General features: G+C 46.3%; 1 protein-coding gene across 10 annotated transcripts in view; it reads left to right on the forward strand.

Annotated features, from left to right (window-relative positions):
* Nucleotides 1-25,641, forward strand: part of FRMD4A (FERM domain containing 4A) — a 609,448-nt gene that overhangs the window by 388,679 nt on the left and 195,128 nt on the right. The window contains exon 1 of one of the 10 annotated variants that reach the window (XM_059184096.1): nucleotides 4,098-4,116. The exons of 7 other annotated variants lie outside the window; for them this stretch is intronic. The gene's annotated coding sequence lies outside the window, so the exon portion shown is untranslated. Of the gene's footprint in view, nucleotides 1-4,097; nucleotides 4,117-5,511; nucleotides 5,628-6,292; nucleotides 6,482-25,641 lie in introns of those variants that run through there. 2 more of the 10 variants (XM_059184097.1, XM_059184095.1) reach the window with 2 other exon arrangements.

Here is a 25,641-nt window from a genome sequence, read left to right on the forward strand (position 1 = left end):
GAGAGTGTTACTAATGAAGTCAGGTGGCCAGGGTTTGCTAATTGTCTCTTGCCTACCTAACATGTATAGGTCCAGAGGTGGGTTATAAAACCTCTCTGTGCTTGGCGCCCGGATGGCTCGATTGTTTAAGGATCTGATTTCAGCTCAGGTCATAATCCAGGGGTCCTAGGATGGAGCTCGAAGTCTTTGGGCTCTGCACTCAGTGGGGAGTCTGCTTGTTCCTCTGCCCTTTCCCCTGCTCATGCTCTCTCGCTCTATAATACACAGAATCTTAAGTAAATAAATAAATACAACCTCTCTGTGCCTTAATTCCTTTTCTCCTGAATGGGATTAATAATGTACCAACCTCATAGGGCTGATGAGAAGATTAAATGAGTTCTGTGTAAAGCACATAATCAGATCTGGTGCTTGGTAAGTGCCAACCAAGTGTTGACTATGATTATTAATGCCTATTTCTGAGTAAATAAATGGAAAGGGTTTGGTGAAAGCTAACCTGCGTATTTGAGCATGCTTCTAATGTATACCAGTTTCATACTGTGGTACTCACTGTAACACAGCTGCTCCCAGGGGCTCCAAATTACATTAATTAGCTTGTGATGTTTTGATTGATTCTTGTCTGTGTTTCAGAAAGCATTGCCTGGGTTTTTGTTGCCATGAGTTGAGGCAGTCAAAACCATGATCCCAACCAGGAAAAAATAATAAGCAATAATCTAATGTAATGAGAACATAACAAGATTATAAAACATAGCTATTAAAAAAACGATATTGCTATTTAAAAAAATAACAAAATAAAACACAGCTATTAGATGATTTCTTCATGGACCCCAGGGAACATGGTTTTAAATACTTGCTATCAAGCCATGAGAGGAGATGGGATTCTTTCTTTTTGATTGAAGTGGTTCAGCATTGGCCTTAAATTGACCTGGAGTAAGGAGAAAAAACAATTGGGTATAAAAATATAATAGGATTCGCTTAAAATCCGTCAAGCACTTCAGCCTACCACAGAGGGGTAGAGGGTGAGCCCTGTCCTTAAAATCTGGTTGGATTATGGAAGGAAAAGACAGCAGTGTTATTCTCTAGAAAGATACAAAATGGAATGTAACTGTGTGTCACATAGTAAGGAACTAATGTATGAGGACAAGTTATGGTCACCTCTAGGTACTATCCAAAGCCAACTGTGATTCAATCCATAATTAATGCTGTGTATAAAGTAAGTTTGAGGCCTTGTTCACTGTGTGTGTGTGTGTGTGTGTGTGTATTTATATATATATATATGGCAGTGAAGCATGAAAGATGAGGGCTCTGAGTCACAAAAGGATGACTTTGGTTCAAATCCAATTAACAGAGTTGTCTCAGCAATTTGCTTAACCTCTTTAAACACCCAAGTGCCTCATCTGTAGAAGGGGAACAAAAATAGTTTCCATCTCATAGGAATCTGGGGATGATGAAATTAATGAATGTTTGGAAAGTTCATAGCACTGTGCTTGGTACATATTCCTAATGTAATATATTCCTAATGTAATAATATGTAGAGTACATATTCCTAATAGTGTTGAATATCAGTTGTATGGTTGTGAAAATCCTTAGTATGTGTTGAAACCATAGTCTTCACAGAGTTGAAGAGAGATAGGATCATCAGGCCTGTTATTTTAAAAGTGAACAAAACAGGCACCAAAGAGTTAAAAGACTCCTTCAAGATCACCCTGGACCCTACAAGTGGGAGTGCAGGGCTATCCAATGTTACTGGAAAGGATTATGTAGCCCAGACTCAGACCCACTCCCACACTGGTCTGTCCTCAGTAAGGCAGCTACACAGAGGCAGGAATGGAAGCCATCTTTCTTCACTAATCATGGTAGCCTGGCCAAGATCAGAGCTGAGGAATCTTCTGTTAATGGCTCATTTACTGCCTGGAACTTGCTTAGGAAAGCTGTGACTTCAGATCCCAGAGTTAAGAACCTGGTACTTTTTTCACTAATATAGCAGAGATAATTTTTGCTCTGCAACTCAGGGTCTAAAAAACATCACACTAATTTATTTCTCTAAACCCAGTGAAAATGTGGTTATATTATCACTCACAAAGGTGGTAGGGATTTACTCATTCTTCCTCTCCCCCAGCTTACACTGTACCTTAAGATGGGAAAGGGGTCTCCCGTTTATCAATCCTGGTTGCCACTGAGATGCTCAGTGCCCAAGAACTGGAGATCCATTTGAAAGTCAAAGACATCCCTCAGAGGCCAAACCCCAAGATCCTTTGCTGAGCCTAAGACACACCTCTTAGAACTTATTACCCCTCCTGTGTCCACATGCCCAGGGGTCAGATGTCTGGCGCCCTCTTGAGGCAGGGACGGTGTGGGCTTCTCTAATTACAGATGTCACTCCTTTCCTTCTGGGGTGCTTGTCTCCATCCCCCATTTCCAAGCCTCAGAGCACTTCTCCGCCCTTTGAGGGTTCAGCTTTTTTCAAAATAAAGCTCCCTAAATCTGTGTAAGAGGCAATGGGAGCCTCAGACATTCAAGTCTCAAAATCCTGCTTGCCCCGAGGAAGGGCAAAAGGAAAAGTATTTCTCCTTTCTGAATCTTCTCCAGCTGCTGAAGGAAACAGAAAGGCAAATGTCCAGAAACCAGCCTGCCACGTTTCTTTTTTCTTCTTTTGGAGTTAGACTCTTCAAAAAGTATTAAACTCAGGCTGAAAATGGAAACACTGTATTCTTTCATCAAGACTGCATGTTAGGGCTGGCTGATGGACCAACACTTTGCAAAGATCCTTTGATTCTCTGTGCCTTTGCAAGTAACTGCCTGAATTCTTGGTGGTAGAATCAGCTGCTCTTCGGAAAACAAACCATTGCAGAATTCCAACTGGCAAAGCTTGCCATCCATCAGCTCCCAGGATTACCACTGGTGAAACAAAGGATGTATTTCCTTCATATGTCCACTAACTTCCTGATAATTTAAGTTTGAATTTTATCTCATTCATCAAGTTTTCCAATGCCTATGTCCCCTGTACTTAAATTCTTCAAATAAAATTTTTTTCCCTAAATTTTTATCCATTCTTAGTCTGGACCCCAAATATACAAGGTATAAGGCGTAAAGAAATCTTGTGCCAGGACTAGCCCAGGCCATGAGCACAAAGTGAGAAGTAAATACATAAAGGCCTTCATGGGTCTTAGGCTTATGCAGTCAGGCTCTGTCCTAAATATTTTACATACACTGACTCATTTCATCCTCCTCACAACCTTGTTATCCTTACTTCCTAGGTGAGAAAACTGAGACACAGAGAGGTTAAGAAACTTGTCTAAGGCCACACAGCTAACAGGTGGCCAAGGCAAGATTCTGTGCTCTTAACACAGGGCTTTGACTATAGATTGTGGTTAAATGTTAACAAGGAAACAAAGAGGATACTAATGGGAAGGCTATCTGGTGGGGTAAGGTGCGTGGAGTGCACTTTCATTGTGTTGATTAGGAAAGGTTAGGGAGGAGGCAGCAGTGTTTGAGCTAAAACCTGACAATGACAAGGAGTCAGCTATACAAAGACTGGGGCCAGGAGGATGGGAGAGTATTCCTAGCAGGAGGAACAAGAAATGCAGAAAAAAGCCAAGCGAGGAAAGAGTCTCTTAAGGGCAGAAATGTGACTTGGGGGTGGGAAAGCCTTGGGGGGGGGGGTGCAGGGAGAAGAACATGGGACAGATGTGGAGAAGATGCTTTTAGGAGCCATGAGAAGCTGCTGACATGCTTAGTTACAGAGATTATGACACGATATGAGTTGTTTCTGAAGTCACTGGCTGCTAGGTGACAGGGATGAGTGAGAACCTGGAATCGAGGGGGCTTGGAAAAGGGTTATGTAGCTGAGGATAAAAGGTAACGTGGACCCTGGAGGGGTCAGGTTGCAAGAGATAAGGCTAGATGGAGCAGGAGGTCCTGATGCTCAGGACAATCTGGCCACCTGAAGAAGTGTTGACTTATTCCTAAGAGCCAGAGAAGCCCTGAACAGGTGGAAGCAAAGAAGTCCTATGATCAAATCTGAGTTCTAGGAGAATGAGTCGAGCTGGTGTGGACAATGTCTTGGAGGGACAAGCTTGCAGTCCAGCCAGGAGGCTTCTGGAGACCTCTCAGTGAAAGGTGAGGGGGCTCAATGAGACTGGGGCCCTGGTTATTCGTTCAGCAAAGATGTAATGTCATCGGGCACTGTTGGACTAACTCAGACAAGAGGCTGCTCCCAAGGAACTTTCCAGAGCCATTTATGGGGACAGGCTTGATGATAACCTGAATGTAAGGAATGAGAGAAAGGAAGGAGATAAAAGACCCCTGTATCCCTGTTCTGGCATTTGGGAAGACTGAGTAGAGGGAAAACTGTGCAGAGGGAAACTGTGCAGGAAGATGGGGAATCTGGAAAGAGGATTTGCCAATGGGACAAGTTCAGTTCAGGACAAATTAACAATTTCATTGGCCAAGGTGGAAAATCAGCAGGTAGATGTAGAAACAATCCAATGACTTTTTGAAGGATGGGAACTAAATACCCCAAGAGAGAGGTCTGAACACTATTACCCCTTCATTAGCTGGTGTAGTCAAAACAGATCAGCACTGGAAATGCTCTTTCAGTGAAATAGCACTCCCTCTGAGCACTCTCTCAACTCCATCATGAAAGAATGGGACTTTGCATTAAAACAAACTTCAGGGACTCCCAAGGTACAGAAACCTCCCATCTAAACATGGCTTCTCATGACTCAGACTCAGATAATTAAGTCAAGTTCCCCAGTCAAGAGTCTGTGATGACAACAGGTTGAAATAAGGTCATCCTTACCACAGGTGGTCATTCACCTTTTTCTCCAATACTAATTGTATACAGAAATTCTCTTCTGTTGACTGGGAGACATCCTGAACTGCCAGACATTATCACCAGAGATCTTTAGAGAAGAATACACCAACTGTGTCTAGAAAGAGTTAATTTTCAATCATTGGGAAGAAAGAATATGCAATGTTTCTTTTTAATTATGAACTTTTTAAGTCTTCACTCCTGCCAGTGTCAGGAAAACAATTGTGTTAGATTTAATCCTTGAACTATGGTTAAAGGGGAAGCCATTTCTCCCTTGAAGGTTGGGTGGATGGATGGATGGATGGATGAACGAATGGAGACATGTTGGGATTTCAAGTGATGAGTGAGTTTTAGCGAAAGATTTTTACCCCTGAGACAAGCCGGCTTTCCCACCCGCAGTAAGCGGGTGCTCCTATCTGCCTCTCCCTTTATTTTATCAAACCGTGTTTTGACAATTCATGGGAAAAAAAAATGTGTCTAGGGCAAATTGAGCTGCTGAAGCAATAAACATTTAGACACATAATGTGAATTGAGTTATTGTTCTTCGTAGGGATATTTCTCTGAGTTTGTTTCTCTTTTTTTGGAAAGAGAACGTGTCAGCCTGTTTCCCTCCCCCAGGTCTCTTGAAATGGAAGTCTCCTTTCCCTGTAATTGTTGCGAATCCTTGACAATAGCTCCAAGACTAGGTTATCTCGCAGGAACTTCCATTTCCAAAGAGTTGAGGGAGGTAAAGACTCAGAACAATTGGACATGGAGGGTTAAGAGCTGCATCTTCAGCCCAGTTCAGCTCAGGTGGCCCCTCTCTGCGGCTCACAGGGTAGGAGAGGGACTCCCGCGGTGGCTTTGGTGGGTTTTGGCTGGGGGTGGGGGGTGGAATCCTCCGTTTCGAAATCCCGGCTCTTCTTCCTCTCCACGCCTGACCCCGCACAGCCTCTCGCCGTTAGCAGGCGCGTTCGGTACCTAACTTTGTCCTGACTGCGTGTGCGGCGGTGAGGGAACGCGAGGCTTGGCCGGCTCCGGGCGCCCCCGGCTCCCGCGGCGTGGAAGGGGCCGGGCCGCGCCAGGCGCGCGGGGAGCGGCCGCTCATTGTTGTCCGGGAGCGGGCGGCGCGCAAAGCCGCGCGCCGGGCCGCGCGGGACCCGCCGGAGCCCGCCTTCCGCACCGCCCCGCAGCCGCCCGGCCTCCCGCGGCCCGCCTGCCCTTGCCGGCCGCGCCTGGGCCCCGCGCGCAGGGCGGGAGAAGCGGAGCAGGGGGCGCCGGGGGCGTGGCGCGGGGCGGGGAGGCGGGCTGGGCGCCCCGCAGCATGCGGCGGGCCCGGCGCGGGTGGGGGGCGGGCCGGCGGCGGTGCGCCCTGGCGCGCGGCCAGGCTCGGCGTGAGCGGCGCGAGCGGGCGATGGGCTGACGGCGGACCCGCGGCGGGGCGGCGGCAGGGCCGGGGCGGTGGCAGCGGGGGCGGCGGCGGCGGGGGCGGCGGCGGCGGGGGCGGGGGCGCGCCGGGACCCGGCGGGGCGGCTGCGGGCGCCGTGGAGGAGGCGGAGGCGCCGGGCGCTGATGCTGCCTGCTAGGCCACGGGCCTGCGCACCCCAGGGCGAATGGGACGCCGGTTTCGGTGGATCGGCCGCTGCAAACCTCAAGTTCCTCGGCTCCTAGCGAAGCGCAACAAATAAAAAGGTAATGTGTCTTTGTTTCCCAGCCGCGACTGCTGGGAGGAGGTTGATTATGCGCACTTGTGTGTCCATTTTTAAATGCTGGGCCGGTGAAAGGGACATGACTCTTTACTGGAAGCGTAGAGTATTTAATGTCGCGGATGTGACATTTTTTCATTGCAAACCCCACGTGCGGCACCTACTACACTCCCTTCTGCTACCTGTCCCCTCCCCCCATACACTTTCTCTGGCATCTCAACCTCACACTGTCTGAATTTACCCAGGGAGAAAGGAAACGACATTGCAGAAAGCAGCCCTGGGTGGGATTTTATTTATTTATTTATTTTTTTTACGAAAATCCATTTTTATGAAAGTGACAGGAGAGTCCTGTCCTTTGCGTGCCTCAGGGTGGCAGGAAACAGACAGACGATCCTGCTAAAATACACTGCTCTTTTACACTCCAAATGGCTGCAGCAAGTTTGATGCATTGAGAAAGGGGGAGGAGGAGAACGGGAGGAAACCTTTAGTACGTGGTCATTTGAAAATGACCAAACGCATTGTATCTGTGTTGCAGACAGATGCCCAAACGTTTGTGCCTATTGCCTTTAGAGAAGATGAATCAGTCCTGCACTTTGAAAGCTGTGCGCGCCGCCCCTGTGTAATAAGGAACCTGGTGCTTTTCTCCAATACCTTGTGAGCGAAGTAACCGCTCAGTAGATTCAAGCAAATTCTGCAAAATTTCCGAGGGATGGCCGTTCTAATAATAGCGCTGGCGGTGGTTTCCTAATAGACACCCTCATTCTGAATGATGCATCCCTGCCCTGCTGCCTGCCGGAAGCTCAGCTTGCTGAGCTGGGTGATCCAATGCCGGCAAAGGACTCCCTGACCCCACCGTGAATGGATGAGACTCTTTCTCCCCTATGAATGGAACATCCCAATAGAGGCTGCCGGGGCTGCTTTGGCGTCTTGCAGTTTGAATCCTCACAGCTTCGTGTGAAAGGAATTCTCAGAACACCTAAGACAGGCACATTTCTCAATCGGAGCTTTTCACTGCTGGCGGCCTGTTCAGTAGCGGTGGGGAGGGGTGTGTGTGTGCTACCGGTGTATTTTTAGGCACCTGGTCAGACTGACTTATCTGCGTTTACCTGACTGGGTTTTGAGCAGCTGCTTAGACATCCCTCCTGGCTCTGCATCCCCTAAGTCTCATCCTTTTCCAAAAGTGGGAGTGCCAGGTGTGGGAAAGCACCAGCCAGAGAGCCCAGAGCAAACTTCTGACTTCATCCAGGGAAGCCACTCCCAGCCCTGGGGAATTGGACACAGAAATCTCTACCTTACACTTACTGGAACTTAGCTGTGTATGCCATCTTGAAAATATGGACCAAAGTGTGGGGGTTAGGGTGGAGGAGGGAGAACACATTTCACTGTTTTGTTTCTGGTCTTTTCATTGCTCCATGTTCATTCATCGCATTTGACCCCATTTCTCTGGAGTCTGACTTGGACAAGGCCAGAGAGCCAAACCCTTAGATCAGCAGAAACTGGATTTTGATTCTCAACGTGTCGCTTAGCTCCGGCAACACAGAGTATCAGGGGCTGAGTCCCTTCTGTTGACTGAGGGAACCATTCTGCTGCAAATGAAATCTGGATTTATTTAAGGCACAACAGGAATGAGGGTCATGCAGCAAATAGATTGGAATCCATTTGGTGCTGAGAGGTTAAATAGCCACAGTTAATGTAATTGGAAGCAATATTTGGACTTGCTTTGAAATCGATACTATATTATCCTGCCAATGAATAGAATGTTGCCTCCTGATAACTTGGAATGAAGTTTTTCACTTGATGTGCAAAGTTGTGTGGGTAGAAGTAACCTCTTAGGAAAAAAATAATAAAGTCTTCTTGTATTAAAGGGAGGCACTGTTAGTAGAAATGAAGATCAGAGAATCCCTCCACCCTCTTTTGTTCTGACCAAGTGTGATCTGCTGCTGCTGTTGCTGTATTCTCTTTGGCACTTATCTTGAACTAATTTTATTAATAAGACTTGTTATTTATGGCATAGGGCCTCTTGGTGATTTGTAGATGCTGTTGCCAAGTCCCCTGAGAGCCTGGCAGGTGGCTAGTGCCATTAGCATTATCTTGTCGTTGGGGAAACTGAGACCCCTTGAGGTTCAGTGAGTCACCGATTTCATAATCTCTGAGAAGAGCATCCCAGATGTGTAGAGTGCTCAGTTTTATTGGAACAGCAAAGTCACAGGCTGAGGTCAGAGAACAAGCCAAGAACAATGAGTCCTTGCTTGGGTTCTGGAACTTGGGAGAAGGCTCTGTAGATGAGTCGATATGCCAGTGTTTGTGCAGTAAGGGGCTGTAGAATCAACTTTGATGAGTTGAGGAAAAAGTGTGATGGGTTTGTGATGGGAAAGGTAGCGAAGAGATGAAGGTCCAAAAATCTTATGTGAGGGGACTTGCTGGGCACCTGTGTGCTTCAGTAAGTATGGGATGGAGCGAGACCTCCTCCGCAGATCTCTGCTAACTTTACTGTATACATGTACCACTTGTGTTCACATCATTGCTCTGTGTGTGTGTGTGTGTGTGTGTGTGTAAGACACAGTTCTACTCACATGCCATATGCTTCTCTGTTACAAGGGTTGCATTTAGCCTGACATACTGAATGAACAAGTGATTTCTATTCTAAAGCTTTGTTCTTTGATAAATACTTCTCTTTTAAAAAAGAAGGAACAGTGCAGCTTCTGGAGAATTTCAATTTTCATATGTCAAAGCAAGAAGTAGACATGCTCACGGTTAAAGAACTCTTGAAGTTATTTTAATCTACTCTCCCCACAGTATCAGAATGGATAAGTCCAGATCCAGTGCTGACTTCCATTCACATCTTTTATTTTCTAGGTGCCGCCTGATGTATCAATAAAATGTGTGGCAGAAGTTCTCTGTTTAGGTTTACTCATAGTGAAAATCCCAGCACCTCCATTAGAAATGATTTCTGAGACCTCACAGGAGCATAAGCCTGGGATAAAGATCTTCTCTTGGTCATTTGATCTAAATTCCCCAAAACTCTAGTCTCCTTGAGCCGAGGTCCCTCAGGCCCACATCCCCTCTTTCCCTCCACAGGACACGGGGCGGTCCCTTTACTCCGCCTTCCCGCTTCTGCTTCTTTGCTGTCCATTTCTTTCTGAAATGTGATGAAAGCAACAAAAGGCGATACTGGAGGTGAAGTGAGAAAAGGAGTGAGAGGGACCATTCCATCAGTTGCATGGGATACACAGATACTTGAACTTGCCCTACAGTGAGCAAAAGCAGGGCTGTAAAGCATCTGGACAAAGTGGCTACTATTATGGAGTGGTGGGATCTGAGTCTTTTACCTTGTGTTCATTCGAGCCCTAATTAGAGTCTGGAACTTCCATAGCATTTCCCTCCGTTGTTTTTCCCAAGATGTCTAATCTGAAAAGCTGGTACAGTAACTCTTGGAGCTCTGGGCTTCAGGGTCCCCACTGCACACACAGGCCTGCTGGTTTCACTACCGTGTCCTGCAAGAAGTCTTCTGAATCAACCTAAATCCAGCTTATCCAAAATTCTCTCCACAGCAGTTTCCTCTGGTTCCCCAAATCCATCAGCTCCCACCTTTTCCTGTGTCCCAAGGGATCAGCATGTCTTTCTCTTTTAAGAAATAATTTAGACATACCCTTACATTTATGGCAGTCGGCTCCACTCCTAGAAGCATCACCTTAAAAATAATCAGTCGTTATGCCTCTCTTCCTCTCACAGAAGGTGATCAGAGCCATTGCTCCTACTTAGTGAGTCGCATTAATCCTCATTTAAGGCCTAGTGAGTGTGTATGTGAGTGCTTGTGTGTGTATTCTGTTCTTAACCGTATCAGTGAAAGTTGGGTTATTACTGACAAGAATAAAGACCATGATTATTGGAAGGAATATGAAGAATAGAAGGAATCTGGTTCAGCTTAGTGGCCTTATTACTACCAAATAAGAATCAAAGAAAATAACCAAATAAAAATCAAGGCTGGTGGCCTCAGTCAGAATACAGGCATAGCTAACTCTAATTCACACGTGGAACATCTAGATCTAGGTTGTTAAGCTAGATCTCTATTGTCTGTGGTGGTTTCTGGTTTTTTTGTTTTGTTTTGTTTTAAACTTGGAGCCCTGGCTATTCCATGATGTATCACAAGAAGAAATTAGTTGTCCATGGTTGAGAGTATCTGTACATACAAACTCTTGCCCCTAAACTCTATGTCCACATGGGTCTTCTGGTCTCCCTCTTACTAGCAATTACTTACCAGCCCATGGTTACTGCATACTTCCTGTTCACTTAACATTCACTGCATTGAACTCCCTGATTGTGAGGGGCACATGGTAGATCCTACTGGAATAAGTCAGTCACTGAGTGACTTTATCATACCTTGCTCCCACATGGATATAATTAGGCATCTTTAGAACACCCCGTGGCCTAAACTAAAATGTACCCTGTGAGGTCAGCTTGTGGGTACCTTGCATTAGTCTATGTTGTGGTGTGGCCTTGCCAATCTTAGGGCCAGAAGTCTTGGTACAGACCAAAAACTCTAAAACCTTTTAACAATAATTTTCTCTTCAAATCAGCCAAAAGCTAACCCCCCCGCCCTCCGCCCAAACTTAAGGTGATATAGCTCTACAGTTTCCATGAAGACTAGCCTGTTATTCTCATGATTCAGTCTTCTTTGCAGGGCTTTTCCCTTTCTTTGTCTTTGCTGTACGAAGAATGCATGAAAAAAAAAGGCGTGTAATGGGGAATTAGATTGATAATGCATGACAGCGAATGGAAATGATGATCAGAGTGTTGTCAGGCTGTGCCCCATTCATAACCATAAAATGCACAATTACACTCTCACCACATGCCTGTGAACAAGTGTGTAGATGTGACAAACCCAAACTAGGAAACCAAATAGTGTGGAGCCATCTGGAGCGGTGCAGTGTACCTATACACCGAGCTGGGGAATGCAGTGCTGGCTTACCCATTCCTCTGCTCCCACTGGCTGCCCCCAATGGATATCAGATACTCATTTCTCTGTCTCAGAGAGAGAGAGCAGAAGAGAGGGGAGGGTGAGGACAAGAACCAGATTGGAGCTGAACACAATGGAGAGTAGTGTTCGCCGTTCTCAATCCCCTTTTATTGGGATCGTCGAGTGTTTTGTAACAGAGTAACTACAGAGTGACCAGTAGCACAGATGTAGCCTGTAGGTCTTGGCCAGAGGACAGAGGCCTCAAACCCAGCAGGGTAACGGGGACTAATGACACATCAAATGTTCCATGCCGGCTGTGAACTAGGCACAGATGGGATTTGGGGATTATCGGTCCAGTCAAAGATTTCAGATAGTTGGGAGTTCTAGGAATGAGAAGGGGTATGCAGACCATGTTAACAGTTGAAGAGAACCTCAGAGATGCTCAGGGCCCTCGCCAAGGCCTCAGTTACAGCACCAAGACTGGAGTCCCCATCGCCTGGCAAGGACTTAGGGCATGCAAGTATGGTAGACAAGAGAGTGAACCATAATATCATCTAGTGTGGCTTTGATTCCCGGTTTTGCCTCTTGCTAGCTCTGAGGCCTTGGACGAATGACTGAACCACTGAATCTCTCAAAGCTTCCATTTCTTCATTGAATTCGGAGGAGCCAGTGAAACACTATCTGTGAAACACCTAGCACAAAAACATGAAAGACTTAGAATAAGTGATTTTTGTCTTTGCATCCCCACCCTCACCCCCCCCAACCCCCGCAGCGTGACTTGGTTATGTCACCGGAAGGTTCAGCAAGGTACTTGAGAGCACACGTGGGGTGTGAGAAGGCCACTGGCCCTGGAAGTACGACTCGAGTAAGTGGTACCTCCTCACTCCCCCAGTCGTGTCAGCCACCAGTGTGTTTTCTATGTCTGTGGATTTGCCTGTCCTGAAACTTTCGTATCAGTAGGCTCATACAGTAGGTGACCTTTATAGTCTGGCTTCTTGCACAGAGCATCGTGTTTTCAAGGTGAAGCCATGTTGTAGTTTTGGGCAGTAAGTCTTTCCTTTTTATGGTTGAATAATATTCCATCATTGTGGGTACGGTGCCTTCTGTGTATCCATTCAGCTGCTGATGGACATTTGGGTTGATGCCACCTTTTGACTGTTGAATAGTGTTCCTAGGAATATTGGTGGACAAGTGTTTGTTTGAACAACTCTTCTCAGCTCTTCACATACAGACATAGGAGTGGAATTTCTTTTTTTTTTCTTATTTCATTTTTTAAAAATTTTATCATGTTAGATGAGAGGGTTGTGTTTCGTGGGTACCCTATTTGCTTTTGGGGTGATGAAAACATTTTAGAAATGAAGGTGATGGTTGTACACCCTGCGAGTACTGAGTGCCACTGAATTGTACACTTTGTTTAAAATGGCGAATTTTATGTTACAAGAATTTTACCTCAATAAAACAAATAAAACGTAAATATCAAATAATATCAAATTTACATTCTTCACAATATAACAAATTGTCTTTTCTTGAAAAAAAAAAAAAAGTAAATGGTACCTCCTCACCTACAATCCTGAGACACGTTTTGTAAAGAGAAAGCAGCATAAGGGAACAGCTGTTAGCTCTGAGACTATGTGTCCTCTGGCCTCCCAGAAAGACTTCTGCAGGCAAAGGCATCACCTTAGCGATCCTCTCCTATTCGGATGGTAAAGACTTGTTGGCATCCTTCCACATCCGTGAGACTCCAGTGGGTCCTGGAACATTAATATGGGGAGGGAACGGAGGAAAATAAGAGAGATGATTTTGCTTTGGCACTGAAAAGCAGAGGGAGAATTTGAATTCTTCCATTTTCAAAAATGGTAGGAAAAATAATCCTAGAATCAAAACCAGAATGACAGAGGTTATGTCAATCAGTGGTAATGCCATCTTTTTCTTCACAACAGAGGCAAAAATCCAGTCACTATGTTCCCTTCTTTGATTACTTCCCATTCATTGCCGTTATTAGGTGAATTTTCAGCTTCTATTTATTTATGCTTCACTCAAGTAACTACTGCAGAGTTAGTAGCAAAAATAAGCCTAGAACCTGAATGTCCTAAATGTTTGTGGGAGTTTTTTTTTATCATTGCACCCACTGCCTGACAACCCCAAAAATATTGAGTTTTTCTGTAGCAGGAGCAGTCAACATACCAATTTGCATAATATTCACTAGAAATTATTTAAGCACTTAATAACCTTCTTGGTGTTAGATAAAATAAATCAGAATGATATGTGGTCCATCTTCTGGAGGCAGGTTAAACAGGCAAAAGAATAAGAGCATGAAATAAGTATAAAAACAGGGAAAGTATTTCTAGAACATGATAGCCATGTGCAGGACCAGGATGTATTTTAGGTGAACCCTCAGGGACAGCTTATAAGAATAGTTCTCCTGGACAGGGTGGAGTGAGTGTTTTTCTGGAGAAAATATAATCTTGGATTTGTTTGTGGTTCCTGCTTTCTTTCTTGTGGAAAATATGGTTTCTTTGTCCCTGTACAATGTGGTTTGTCCTTCTACCCCCCGCCCCCCCCCCCGTTTCTAAGGTTGTAACTTACTTAGTACATAGAGAATTTACACTGTTAAGATACAGAGATCTAAAAAAAAAAAAAAAAAAAAAAGATACAGAGATCTAAAACTTCCAACTTGGAAAGATATCCAGATACTCAAAGAATAATATCCAAAAACAAAAAAACAAAAACAAAAACACCACAGGTTTGTTGTTTGTTTTGTTTTTTTTGTGTGTGTGTCTTTTTCTTGTTGCTCTGCAGCTAGATTCTTCTTTTGCTCTTGCCAACAGAACTGACCACACTTTTAGGGAACTGACAAAACCCATCAGAAAAAAATCTTATAATCTTTTGTTTTCGATCTTGTTTTCGGTTTTACACTGGAAATGGAAAGAAGTCAGTATGTGAGGACACATGCTTATCTGCATGGAGGACAGATGGAAGCAAGGACGCTCGGGTTCTTGAAGTTTCCTGAGTGAGCCAGAGGAGAGTGGGCGTGAGGACAGAGCCCAGCACAGGCTCCTGCCCTTCTCTCCAGCCCCTCACCCAGGGAGGGCGGCTTGCCTGCCAGACGGGCTTTGAAATGGCCAGTTCTCCATTTGGCTATGTATCAGTTTTCTCCCGGCGTGACTCCTCAGAGGAACACCCTGTGACAGTAGTCCCGAGTTAGCAAAGGCGGTGGCGAGTGTCACCTCTGACTACTTCAACCGGTGGTGGTTTGACGACCTCTGTTCCTCCTCCTCCTGGGCTCAACCACCATTGTCCTGTGATCAGTGAGTCACTCACCGCCTTGCTCTTCCTCCCGGCTACATGACTAGTGTTAAGCTCTTCAAGGCTTTACAATAAATTTCTCTAACACCTTGTTCCTGTGTTTCCTTCCCAAACTCCTTCGGGGGCTGGGGGGAGGTGCCCACTCATAGTTGAGCACCTCCCCATTCTTTCCTGGGTGATTACAAGATCATCGCAGCTTCCCACCTTCCCGTCTGGCACATGCACACGCACATTCCCTCCCCAGTCTCTTTGCCCCTCTCCTGCCCTCATTTCCTATAACCCACAGGACTTCATACGGACTAGAGGGACCCACCACAACCTGGCAGCTCATTTCTGTTCTACGCCAACTTTCTTAAACTTCTTTTCTTAGACCAACTTTCACACACCGTGTCAGTCTGTCTCGGCTACTGTAAAATTGCAAAGGCTGGGGGGCTTGTAAATGACAGATGATTACTTCTCAAAGTTCTGGAGACAGGAGAGTGTCTGGTGAGGACCTGCGTCCTGGTTCATAAATGGCTGTCTTCACGCTTGTCCTCACAAGGCAGAAGCGAGGAGGGAGCTCTCTGAGCTCTCTTTCATAAGGGCATGAATCCCATCACAAGAGCTCCCACCATGACCTCATCACCTCCCGGAGGCCCCCCCTCAAGAAACCATCACTTGCAGGTTAAGACTTAACACATGACTCTCTTTAGGGGGAGGGGTGTCGCTGAGGGCAGCAGCACCAGTGTGTAGTCTCTCATACATAGCCACACACCCCCTTGCCTTTCCCCAAGCACACTTGGCCTTTTCTAGACGTCAGCCTCTTGCAAACACTCAGCCTGGGGACTGGGCAGCCCCCCCCCGATCCCTCCTGTGCTGGGGACATCCCTGCTCATTGTTGAATTCAGACCTCTGATGATGATACCTTCTCAGGTTCCTCCAAGCAGAGTAGCTCTCCTTCCCCTTACTCTCCCAAAGTGACCTCATGGCGCCTGGCTCTGGGTTTGATCTCCTGAATTGGAATGGCCTATTTATGTAGGATTTCCACCTTTCTAAGAAAGGACCATGTCTTACTAATCTTTGATTCTGCAGCACCTGATCTTATGTCTGGCATTTATTTGGTGGGTTCTCAATAATATAACTGAGTATTTATTTGTCACATCTTGTGGTTTCCCATTTCCTTGCTTGTTTGCAGATAGCTAGAATGAGTTTTTCCCTGCATAAGCCTGGTGTCCTTATCCATCTGTCCGCTCTTCTCTCTCTGCTTTTCAGCCAGGATTTCTGTGTCAAAGGGCCAGAGAGTAAGGATGGTACAGCACAGCTGTCATCTTTTATGTGAGGCTGGTCTTGCAAACTGCGGCAGGGGGGCAGGAAGTACCTTCATTCAGCCAATCCATCGTTGGGTCAATCATTCAGCACACACTTAATGGTAGACCTCTTATGTCCCAGGAATTTATCTGTGAACACAACTGATAAAAAGTCTTGCCTTCGGGGAGCTTGCAGGCCAACAGGAAGAGGCAGACAGCAAACACAGTAAATTTCATGGTGCATTAGACGGTGGCAAATGCTCTAAGAAAAAATAAAGCAGCGATCAGAACGTCTGGCAAGGTTTCCATCTTGAATACAGGATCAGAAGGGACACTATGCGAAGGTGATATTTGAGCAGAGCTTTGAAGGGTGTGAAGACCCGAGCCCTGGGAGTGTGTGGGGGAGACATTCCAGGCAGATGAAGGGGCTCCTCAAGGGCCCTGGGAGGGAAGAGTGACGGGGAGGGAGGAGTAAGGAGCCGAGTGTGGAAGAGCAGAATGAGGGGCCGTGTCGAGGTGGGAGTCCTGTGGGCCCTGAAGCAACCACTGGGAGAGGAGGGATCAGTTGGAGAGTACGGATCTGGGAAGCACCGTGGCCCCTTGGGCTGCACAGAGATGGTTTGGGTGCTCTGTGGGGACAAGACTGTGAGGCCAGGAAGTGCCCTGGGCAGGGTGGAGGGTGGTGGGGGGGTGGCTGTTGCAAGAATCGGGCCAGTGATAAAGTGATGATAAAGTGTTCAGATCTGGATGTTTTAGAGAGAACCACTGAGGTTTTCTGGTGTGCTGGGTGTAGGATGTGAGATGGAGAGAGAAGTCCCCCAGCTGGGAGCCACAGAATAGAACATGGTGATGGAGTGGCCCTTACCCGAGAGGGGGAAGCTGTGGGTAGAGGTGGTTTAGGGGAGAAGACAGGTCAGCAACTCTGTCTGGCACACGCTGAGCCTGAGATCCTGACACCGAGCCAAATGCAGATGTTGAGCGGGCGGGTTTAGACAGAATCACACACAAGCCGGGGAAAGGAGGAATTCAGGGTGGAGATGCAAAGTGGGGCTTAGCCACCAAGAGGGGAAGCAGAACGATGTGAGGCCTCAGCCCTGCACCTGACAACGTCTGGGGGGACACCGTAAGCACCCAACTTCAAAGAGAAAAGGATATAAGATATAATGAAGTGGAGCACCTGGGTGGCTCAGTGGGTTAAGCATCTGCCTTCTGCCCAGGTCATGATCTCAGGGTCCTGGGATCGAGCCCTACATGGGGTTCCCTGCTCAGCGGGGGAGTCTGCTTCTCCCTCTGCCCCATCCCCACTTGTGTGCCCACACATGCATGTTCTCTCTCTCAGATGAATAAAATCTTAAAAAAAATAAATGAAGTACTTCCTTGAAATGTGAAAAACTCTGTTGAGATGTCCCACTGCAGATGGAGCTCTCCATATCCTCCTGAGGGTCTGTCTCTTTTTGGATACATGAAAAGAATATCTCAACCTTCATACTTGAATCAGATTTGTTGATGGGTCATCGGCCTACAATAAACTGCATATATTTGAAGGATCTTATTTGATTGGTTTTGACCCGTGTCTGTACTGTGAAGCCATCACCACCATCAGGAACTGTCACTCCATCCTTTTAATCAGTGATACTTCCGGAGACTCTGGTGTGTTTAAAGCTGCCAGGTGGTAGGAAGGATCTAGACTGTAGCCACTACCCATGCCCTCTCTATTTCTGATGCAGCATCCTGGCTTCCCCTACACAGTTCTCTCTCCTAAGGGCTCTGCTGGAAGTACGCTGAAGTTTGGTGTCCTCGGAGTTTGGAATGCCACGTGTAAACCATTTCACACTGGCGCTCCTGGTGAAATCAGGAAAGAGGAAAGATTAGGAACCCTGCCATCCTATCATCAGTGCTGATACAGGCAAAAACCCGTCCCTCGTTCCTCCTTCCACGGAGGCAGCCCAAACAGCAGGCTCAGCTTCATCTTTATTTCTGTGTGTCGGCAACACAATAATTACCTCCTGCCGAAAGCTCTGAGAAATTGTTCTGTGTCCGATTAGAATTTTTGATTTGACTCACAGATACAGCAGAACGTCTTTACTTCTGTAACTGCTCACTGATGATATGCACCCCGGATATTTTTAGATCTGCCCTTTGCCAAACGGTCATTGTGTTTGAAGGCACTGCTTTATTTCCTGTGACAGCTTTTCCACTGAGAGGCTTGTGAACTGTGCGTGGAGCGGGGAGGACCCTCTTTGGTTTTGGTGTCCTCTCCCTTCCTCTGCCCAGCACGCTCCTCCATTTCTCTTCCTTACCCAGCCTCATGCCCACCCCCAATTTTAAGTGGTATTCGGGAAGAAATGGAACAGCTCTAGAAACCCGTCCTGTGCGTGGTGCTGTGGCAGCAGCATCAGGATTCCCATAAACAGGTCCCTAGGACAGTCTGGGGTGGTTCATGGGGCAGCCACCCAGTACAGAAACCTCCGATGAGATGAACAGAGGAAGGGAACCACCATGTGCAGCTCGTGCAAGCATGGTGAGTCCCTGCCAGGACTCTCCAGCAGAATCCTTTCCAGAGAACTCTCGTTCTGTAAATCTCCGGACAGCAGCCGCCAGCCTGGATGGGCTGCCCCCCATACAGATGTCAGAGGTAGCGGGAGAAACTGCCCTTAATGCAAGCACTTCCGTTTCCTAAGCTCTCCCTACACCCCTTCATAGGGCATTTGGCCAGGGAGGATGAGGCCTTGGGGCTGTCTCCTGGGCTGGGAGCGCCCCGTGGGACTGTGGCTTTCCAGGCAGAGTCATCCATGGTCTTCAGATGCGCTTTGCTGGGAATTTGGTCTGATTTAAGCATGAATCTCAAAAGGGTCAGCTCTCGGGCTGGAATGCTTCCTTCCAAACCTGGAGGACTTGGCATCTGAGCTCGGGGCCCCTGGACTCAGGCCTGAGAGGCACAAGTGGCGGCTTCGTTTCCCATGTAGGTTCTGTGAAAGTAGGTGAGGCATGTATTATATTAGGCGACCTTCTCTGCCTGTGCTTCAAGAGTCTCCTAAGAACAGAATCACACTAGCTTGCAGATGGTCTTGGATACTCTTTTCTGCCCCCTACCACATCCCCAAGGATAGTCTGTATGGCAGGATACACCAGCTACCAGTGATGGAAGATTGACAGCAATGCTGCTCATTTGTCACGTGGTCCTCTAGCTACAAAGAATGCATGGTGTTCCATACCCTGTGTGGGGATATGTTCCTACAGAATAGGTAAATTAAAAACATATCTCACTGAATGCAAATTAAGTTGTATAGTACCTAGATTTTGGAGTTATCCTTGAAATGGTATATAAGAATATATGTTACTTGAATATATATCTATGAATTCATGTAAAAATACATATTGTGAGTGCCTGTTATTGCAGTCAAGTCATTGTTTCTTTTTTAAATTTTTTATTTTTTTAAGTTATTCTATTTCATTCATGCCTATATAATATCATTTTAACGTTAACCAAATACTTCCAGTGAAAATGGGAAAACCTATTTCTTCATAAGACCCATAGTTGTAACAGTGTGATCTCATCCCACTAATCACAATATAAGCAAAAATTGAAAAACTTTTCATTTGAAATGACCGACTGAATTAGACATTGGAGCTAAAGAGGCATATTCATGTTACCAAGAAAATGTCATTGAGGTTCTTGGATTTCAAATACATGAATACCAAACCAGTAACAGATGCATAAAACCAACCATTCCACAGCATTATATTTTAAGTAGAGGACATTTGCTTGCATATTTATATGAAGGAATTTAGTAGGAAAAAAGGTAGAATAATGTGTTGGTGCCTACCTGTCTACAGTGCAATTTTTAAAAGAAACTCTTCTGAAGCAGGAAATGGATGTTGGGAACATTTGGTTATCAAATGTAATATTGTAACAGGAGCATTATAAGTAAACACATATGTTATTAAAATGAAAATTTTGGGGGGGAATTCTTGTCTGTGGCCGTGCACATATATCCATAACATACCTTAGAGTGTGTCTGTCCACTGGAGTTTTTTACACTGTCCCTGGCCAAAGGTCTTCTGACTCCTTCCTGATCACATGCAGTGACGAGGGGGCAACCCATTACGTTTTGAACGATGATGCTTGTTGGAAAATTCTCCCCGCTGTTGAATTCACATGTGTCTTCTGGAACTTCTGCTCTTTGATTCCATTTCTGCCCACCAAAGCAAAGTTCTCCCTCTTCGCTAAATTATTAAATGTAATCATCAGATTAGCATAAAATCATTAAGTTGACCAGTCCCCGTATCCAGGCATCCTCCGTTGGATTTATACCTGTTACTCCTTGGAATCAATCATCACTCCCCTTCTTCTTCACTCACATATCTTGACATGGACAGTAGATTATATAGACTTATCCTACCTCTAGAGCCTTTGCTGTTTCGGCTGATATGCGGTTTTCCTCTCAGTCCTGAGAAGACCTGGTTTCCAGATCTTTACCCAATCTGCTTACTTCTTTGCCTTGCTCCACTTTCTTTCATTTCCTGTGTAAAATATGGTGCCCAGAACGAACACAGATTTCCTGAAATGGTTTAACCGTGGTGGAGTGTGGGAGGCTGCTTAATTCCATTATTCAGGAAGTTATGCTTCTAGCATGTGAACTAAGAATAGGGCCCCAAACTATAAATAATCTGATCCCAGCTGTTAAATTTTGAAGCTACCATCTGAACCTCCCTGTGAACTATACATTTGGTCAGCACACGTTCTTCATTTGTTGTAAGTCACAGGGGGTCACGCAGATACTAAGAAAGACAGCTTATATTTAGTATTTCCGTACAATTTTCCAAGTGCGTGTGGATCTTCTTAGATACTGAGCTTCAGTACTTGCACTTAAAACCCTCTTTCCAAACTCCCCTTATGTCTGTATCATTTAGGATGAAATTGATTTGAAAATGATACTCTGTGATGCCTGGGTGGCTCAGTTGGTTAAGCATCTAGCTTTCTGGCTCAGGTCATGCTCCCAGGGCCCTGGGATGGAGCGGCATCAGGTTCTGTGCCCAGCAGGAAATTTGCTTCTCCCTCTCCTTCTGCCCCCCCTCCGCTCATGCTCTCTCTGTCTCCTTTCAAATAAATAAAATTTTAAGAAGAAGAAGAGGAGGAAGATGATGTTCCATGGCTCCTTACTATTTCAACAGTGGATGTACCACCCTCAAGCTATTGAATATATGGCCTTCTTATCATAATTAGGGTTCTCTAGCTGGTTTTCTCACTGCTCCTGGTCTACCCACCACTCTCTGCTCACCTCTTCTGCATAATCCATGGTTCCAGAACATGCCCAGCTCCCACCATCCCAGACCTTTTTACATCAGGCTGCCTCTGCCAGGTGTCCTGTTGTTCATAGACCACTTCCAGTCCCCCAGGTGTGAGTTATGGTCTCTCCTACCCTCTGCCCAGAACATGTCACACCCTCCCTGTTGTCACACAGATTACCCTGTAATGGCCTGTTAACTTTGGTATCTCCTCTGTGGGGTACAGAGGCTCATTAAATATAGGAACAAAATCATGTTCATCATTATATATCTAATAAGATGCCCTGCACATAATAATACTATAATGTAAACCCTTGCCGAATGAACCCACACTCTGGCGGACATTATTGTATATCACCCTCTAACCTCTCCCCCCCCTTATTTCATTAGGATGGGTTGGTCACAAGATTACTTACTCTCTGGAGTACTGGAGACAGAGATACATCTCTTCTTTAGAAGAGAAATTACCCAGCCAGAGGAACTTTTTAGCCATTTGCAGTGTAATTTAATTCCTGTAGGGTATTAGTCACCTGAGAATTAATTTGTAATTATATACTAATGAAATAACTTTATCTTTAATAACATTAACTCCTCATCGTAGTTGTTATCACCCTCCCCCCAAAATTTGCAGTTGCTTTTTTCTTTTTGCTCAGGGTGTTTGTAAAGTAAAATCCCTTCTTTTTTTCTTTTTTCTTTTTTTTTTTTTTTTTTAAGATTTTATTTATTTGACGGACAGAGATCACAAGTAAGCAGAGAGGCAGGAAGGGAAACAGGCTCCTCCACTGACCAGAGAGCCTGATGCGGGGCTCCATCCCAGGACCCTGGGATCATGACCTGAGCCAAAGGCAGAGGCTTTAACCCACTGAGCCACCCAGGTGCCCCAGATTACTTTTTTTTTAATGGAAATATTTTTAAGGTGGACCAGTGTCTACATTTTCCCCTTTGGGCTCACCCATTGCTTTCATGCTTAGAAAGCCCTAATAGTTACCTTTTTTTTCAAGATTTTATTTATTTATTAGACAGACAGAGATCACAAGCAGGCAGAGAGGCAGGCACAGAGAGAGAAGGAAGCAGGCTCCCTGCTGAGCAGAGAGCCCGATGCAGGGCTCGATTCCAGAGCCCTGGGATCATGACCTGAGCCGAAGGCAGAGGCTTTAACCCACTGAGCCACCCAGGTGCCCCTTACCTATTTTTTTTTAAGATTTTATTTATTCATTTGACAGAGACAGAGACAGAGAGAGAGAGAGAGCGCACGCAAGTGCATGATCACAAGCAAGGGAAGGAGCAGAGGGAGAGGGAGAAGCAAACTCCTTGCTGAGCGGGGAGCCTGATGTGGGACTTGATCCCAGGACCCCAAGATCATGACCTGAGCCCAAGGCAGATGCTTAACTGACTGAGCCACCCAGGGACCCCAGTAATTACCTATTTTAAATATTCACTTTATGAACCCTGGGAGGAATTTATTTGGGGGAAGGAGGTACACTTAGTTTATTTTGTCGTGGCTAGCCCACCATTTCCCTTCTTGCTTCAGAAGATTGACACCAACCCAGAACTGAGTAGTTCAGTGGTTCCTCTTTCAACAAAAATTGATTGGCCCCAGATAATGAAAACATTCCTTTCCTTTCTTGTCTTGCTTGAGCCTGTCTTTAAAGGTTCTTTAATTGTTCTTAAACTTCCCTTATTTCACATGATAGCTTTGGTTTTCCAGCTCCGTCCCTGTCAGTCTGTGACGCACTGAAAACATTTATCATATTGGTACAGAATACGTATAATGTACTGTGCATTGTGAACACATTGCATGTATTCCACCAAAAGCTTGTCTCCTTTGGGAGTTCTCTGTGCAAATAACTCTGTGGGCTTCAAATATCTCACTCTTCACTCTCTCATTCAATTTTATTTTTGTTAGGTTGTGAAATTTTTACCTGTAAAGTCTCCGTCTCATAAAAACAATATTCCTTAAGGTCCACAGATTCAAACTTTTTATTTCTTTTCCTAGACTTTTAAAAAACTGTTTCCCCTGTGTCTGGGGTCCTTGGATGACTACACCGTCCTCCTACTATAAAAATTCCAAGTACAGTCATCAAACCAAAGAAAGAGTTAAATATTTACCTTTTCCTTTGGAAGAAGCATCTTCCTTCCACCCCACGGCTCTGCCACTAAGCTACTAAGTCTAAAACTCCACACGGCCAAGAACATATCATTTTCTTGCATCTGTCCTTACTTCCAGGAGCACAGTGAGGTGTTAGCTGGGTATGTAAGTTCTTGTTGTTTCTTGGCCTGTTATGTTTTATTGGGGTTTATACCTCACTCAGCCACCTTTAAAGCCTGTCTGCATGGACACCTGTGCTGTGAACAGTGTGTGAGTAAGAATCACACCCTGAACCTGCCCACAGAAACAGGTGCAAGAACTTTGATCTCTTCCACTGACCTTGCAGACTATGGTCTGGCAGAGCCGGCTGCCCACGTGTCACGTGCTGACTTTCCTCAGCCTCCCTTCTGCAGCCTACTCTATGTTCCTCATATCAGCTCTCTGTTGGTGATGGCCGGCTCTCCCGGCATGACTCTGGGAGCTGCCGTGGCTGGGGAGAAGGACAGGCTGGCCTGGGCCTCTATCAGGGTGAGATGCCCCCCTCTCTGGATGGCCAGGCCCCCACAGAGCTCTGCTCCAGAAGGGCCTGGCACTTGCTCAGGGCAGGTGACTGCCACCCAGATGAAGCCTGTCCACACCGGTCCCCCCACCCACCCTGCCACATAGCCAAAAGTCTTGTGTGAGTGGGCAGAAAGCCTCAGCCGTGAGGCCATCCTGGAATTGGGGCACTGGGGGAGAGGTATACCGTCTGCTTTCTGACACTCCTGCTCAGAGGAGTCTTGAATTCCTGGACTGGAAACTTCTAAAGGTAATATTGATTGAGAGCCTGCTGTGCACCAAGCAGAGAGCCCACACTTTCCCTGCATTAACCTAGTTCCTCTTCACAGGGCGGTGCTGTGATTGTCCCTGTGCCGTGGACCAGGGAATAAGGCCTGATTGGGTATTTCACATGCTCTCCTTCTCCCTCTGAGAGGCTGAAGTCTCTCTGTGTCTTCAGAGACTTCAGCTGCAGATGCAGAGAGTGTGGGCGGCAGAAGGCCATAGGTGTTGGGGGCGGGGGCAGGGGTGGTCATATGCGGAGATAAAGGAGAGCCTGTCTGCAGAAGGTCCCCTAGCAGAACCCAAGTGGGGCCATCCAGTTACTGCTCTCTAGGCATCTAGCTAGTTGGAAGGAGGTGCAGAAAGCTCCATGCCTTCCAGAACCCTGGATGCTTCATGCACATGGGTCATGGGAGTGAGCTTCCCGCTCTGCTCCCGGGGTTGGTACACAGGCAGCCTGCGGAGCCCGTGTTTGGATCTCCCGGCGCCCGAGTCCTCCTGACTGTGTCCTCAAAATGGTTGGCCTCAGACAGAGGACAATGATGGCCTGTCCCATGGTGGCCCTGGGTGGCACAGACTCCACCTTGTCTTTCTACATCTGCAACAGATCTGTCCCACCTCCACATCAACAGCTTGTCCTCAAATGGTAAGGCCTTGTTGGAAGGTGGGAAGAATACCCTTCCTCCCTTCCTCCTCCGCAGCTTAGCGCTGACCCCGAGTCCCTCTGTCCTGGAATCACAAAACTCATCACTGGGGCTCCCTGGCTGTTCTTACCACTCACCTGTCTGGGTCCATTCCTCATCCTCTAGATGTTAGGCCCGAGGTCCACCCCAGAGCAGTGGCCCTGCACAGCCCCCGAGCCCTGAGTGCACCCAGGACACCACGACTTCTCTCCCTGCATTATCAGAGGAAGCACCGGTTCCTTGTACAGAAGGCAGAAATGGGATCTCAGCAACCATGGCCCTAAAACACGTTTTCCAAAGATCCTCTGGTAAAACACCAGCCCTGCTTGTGACCTCATCAGATGCAAACTTGGGGAAGGTTGAGCTTTGGGGAATGCAAGGCTTTTTCACCTTTTGTAATCCATCAAATCGCCTTGTGATTTTGTTTCTAATGGAGCCGCTTACTTAATCACCTTCCTCTGGTTTTGATAAGTCACAAGTGTATTCAGCAGCCAGGAGCATCAAGGACATGCCTGTGTGTCCTTCCTTTAAATCCAGGAGACTAGTGGTAGAGACAGAGATGAAACAATCTGCAAAGGACATAGGGCGAAATAGGGATAAGGTCATTCTCTCTGAAGTGGACCTCTGGTGTGTAGCACCATGTGTCTCCTTCCCCAGTTGTGTTATTTTAATATGATGTCACTTCAAGACAAAAATTGTAGGCTTGACTATGGGGAT

This window comes from Mustela lutreola, chromosome 8 (genome assembly GCF_030435805.1).
Source record: "Mustela lutreola isolate mMusLut2 chromosome 8, mMusLut2.pri, whole genome shotgun sequence".
NCBI classification, from domain to species: Eukaryota; Metazoa; Chordata; class Mammalia; order Carnivora; family Mustelidae; genus Mustela; species Mustela lutreola.